This window comes from Otolemur garnettii, unplaced genomic scaffold, assembly GCF_000181295.1.
Source record: "Otolemur garnettii isolate 467f Iridium unplaced genomic scaffold, OtoGar3 scaffold00047, whole genome shotgun sequence".
NCBI lineage: Eukaryota > Metazoa > Chordata > Mammalia > Primates > Galagidae > Otolemur > Otolemur garnettii.
Genome location: NW_003852442.1, coordinates 13,574,091 through 13,577,916, shown reverse-complemented (window position 1 = coordinate 13,577,916; position 3,826 = coordinate 13,574,091).

Sequence of the window (3,826 nt, the reverse complement as noted above, 5' to 3'; positions counted from 1 at the left end):
CTCCTGCCTCTGCCTCCCAAGTAGCTGGGACCACAGGCGCCTGCCACAACACCCGGCTATTTTTTGGTTGCAGCCATTATTGTTGTTTGGTGGGCCCAGGCTGGATTCGAACCCGCCACCTTAGGTGTACGTGGCTGGCGCCTTAGCCATTTGAGCCACAGGCACCGAGCCTGATTCCAGGCTTTAAGTGGGTTTTAACCCACTACTTATTTTAATGTCTAAATTATTCTTGTTTGGGCCAGTGGGAGCCCCTTCAAAAGTCCTGGAATCAGCAGTTTTCCATGAAACCCTGAAGCTTTTTAATGTAGGATAGTATTTAGAAACCCAAGATCTGGGTATTTGGTTTGCTCATTACTACACAGCGAAAACCAAAACAAAACATGGATGTGTACACGTGTGTGTTGTACATGTATAACCACATCTATATTTCTAGATGATAGATTTAAAGGCCACTCTGGGGGTACCCGTAGCTCAGTGGTTAGGGTGCTGGCACTCTGGGGCTTGTGGGTTTGAACCTGGCCTGCTAAAGAAAAAAATAGCCTGTGTCGTGGCGGGCACCTGTAGTCCCAGCTACTAGAGAGGCTGAGGCAACAGGATCGCTTGAGCCCAAGAGTTTAAGGTTGCTATGAGCTATGACGCCATGACCTCTACCAAGGGTGACATAGTGAGAGTCTGTCTCAATTTAAAAAAAATAAAAGCCACTCTGATACTTTTTTTTTTTTTTTTAAAGACAGAGCCTCAAGCTGTCGCCCTGGGCAGAGTGCCATGGCATCACAGCTCGCAGCCACCTCCAACTCCTGGGCTCAAGCGATTCTCCTGCCTCTGCCTCCCAAGTAGCTGGGACTATGGGCGACCACCACAACACCTGGCTATTTTTGGTTGCAGCTGTCATTGTTGTTTGGCAGACCCGGGCTGGATTTGAACCCGCCAGTTCAGTTGTATGTGGCTGGCGCCGTAGCTGCTTGAGCCACCAGCGCCAAGCCCACTCTGATACTTCTAACACATTAACACATGAGGATTCCAACTCTTTCCCATCCATATTTGTAAATCCCTTCTCACATAGTGAGTAATCTTTGACTCTAGTTATTCTCAGTACATTTTATTTTTTATTTTTTTATTATTTTGAGACAGAGCCTCAAGCCATCCTCCTGGGTAGAGTGCCATGGCATCACAGCTCACAGCAACCTCTGACTCCTGGGCTCAAGCGAGTCTCCTGCCTCAGCCCCCTAAGAAGCTGGGACCACAGGCACCCGCCACAACGCCCAGCTATTTTTTGGTTGCAGCCATCATCGTCTGGCAGGCCCGGGCTGGATTCAAACCCGCCACCCTAGGTGTATGTGGCTGGCGCCCCAGCCACTTGAGCCACAGGCGCTGAGCCAGAACATTTATTTATTTGCTGAACTAGTTATTTGCTCAATGTGACTAGCACCAGCCACTCAAGTCACTGCTCCCCACCCTCCCACTTCCCATCCCCCATCCATTGCCTGCCAACTCCGGGCACAGTGCAACCTTAGTGGGTGACAAGGGAGAGGGCAAACGGAAGCAACTTGTGTTTTTTGCCCTCGAGCTTTTCTCTCACAGGTGAGACTTGTGAGCAAATGGATCATCTGTCTCTGGGAGCCACTTCCAAGCAGATGTACAACAACCCTGCTCTTAAAGCTTTGGTTCTAGTTCCACCACTGTCTTTCTCTGTGATGGGAGCTTACTCAGTGGACCAATCTGAGCTTTAGCATACTTTGAGTCATCTAGAGGAGGGGAGAGTAAGCAAGGGGCTTCTCAGGTATCACATTAGGGATCATTAGGGCTCCAACGGTTTGAGAATCAGTCACTTTTTTTTTTCTTTTTGAAACAGAGTCTCACTATGTTGCCTTCAGTAGAGTGAGACTCTGTCTCAAAAAGACCAAAAAACAGAAACAAAAACCTTCCCAGAAGAGGAGAGAGAGGGGAGGGGAGGGGAGATATGGGAGGAGGGAGGGTATTTGGGGGAACTTCACCTAATGTGCATGATGCAATGGTACATTTCAAAACTATTAAGAAATGAGTATAATTGTGCTGGATGTGTTACTTGGTTCAATGTAAACATTTCACAGTGTATATCGAAGCAGTACCCTGAACCCCATAAATGCATCAATGTACAAAATTATGATTTACTAAAAAATAATTAATTAAAAAATTTTTTTTGAATAGCACAGCAGTAAACGACAAAAGAGAGGTGCGTGTCAGATGGGACTGGTGCTAAAAGAAGTCTTGTCACTGCACACAAACAACTGCTAACAGCCCAATTTATTATTTAATGATGAGAAGAGATGTTGTAAGCACTTCAACATCCTTATGTGACAGTTTATAATGTAAATAAAGGCATTTAATTATGTTGTTAAAAAAAAAAAAAAACTTCCCAGATAATGATTGGTTCAAAGCGGAAAAAAAAAAGAAAATTCTCCTGAACCTGGTTTTGTTGTCTTTCCTGACACTGCTCTTAGCATGAGCCCGGGACGCTGCAGTTCATCCTGTCTGCTTTTGCTAGCTTGTATTGGCTGGACAGAGTTGACTCACTGGTCAAAGATTGGGTTTGAAATATGTGCCACATCCTTAGCCCCAGCAGAACATAATCCAGAAAAGTCCTATGTGAGAAAAAGCTAACGGAATTGTGAATTTGATAGTCAATGAGTTTCTGCCTCAAGTGGGGGAGTTGAAAATCTGAGTTCTGCTATAGTGACAAAGAACATGAAGTTATTGATCTGATTCAGAACCAGCAAGCCTAAATATGTCACATGTGCCAGCCCCAGAATGACTTAAGTTTAGTGCCTGTACTCCCCCTTTCCCTCCTCCACATACTTCCCCATCCCCAGCAATTCAACACTACAGCAGAACTGAAGGTTTTATTTTCCACATCTTCTTTTTTTTTTTTTCTTTTTTTGCAGTTTTTGGCCAAGGCTGGGTTTGAACCCGCCACCTCTGGCATATGGGGCCAGCGTCCTACCCCTTTGAGCCACAGGCGCTGCCCTATTTTCCACATCTTGAGAGGCTGTTACAAGCTATCATCATCTGGCTTCTAAGGAGAAAATCTATAATGGGTGTTCAGTGACTTGGGGAGATTCCTATCACCAGCCCTCAGGAGCTCAGGACAGAGTTTCCTGGGGTGAGAGCTGTGGCAATCTTGCCTGGGAAGCTCTGTGGGGTCAGTGTCTGGATAGTGGGCTCAGTGAAAGGCCGCATAGTCAGAACAAAGAGAAGGCAAATATCTCAAACACACAAGGGCCCTGTCACAAGCTGAGTTACATCTTCCTGAAATGTATATGTTGAGGCACAAACCCTTCATATCTCAAAATATGACTATATTTGGAACTAGGATTGTTAAATGGTTAAATGTGATTAGGCTATGAGGCCTTTTGAGTGGGCTGGAATCCAATCTGACTGGTGTCCTTATACAAAGAAGTTTGGATGCAGAGAGACACCTGGGGCCCATGACACAGAGGAAAGGCCAAGTGGAGGAGACGGTGAGAAAGGCCTCAGAAGAAATCAGCCATGGGGCCACCCTGATCTTGGACTTGTAGCCTCCAAAGCTGGGAGAAAATAAGTTTCTGTTGTTTAGCTCACTCTGTCTGCTATTTTTTCTTTCTTTCTTTCTTTCTTTTTTTTGCAGTTTTTGGCCAGGGCTGGGTTTGAACCTGCCACCTCTGGCATATGGGGCCTTACCCCTTTGAGTCACAGGCGCTGCCCCCCCCCCCTTTTAAATTAAGTCATAGCCATGTACATTAATGCAATCATGGAGTACAATGTGCTGGTTTTATATACAATTTGAAATATTTTCATCAAACTGGTTAAC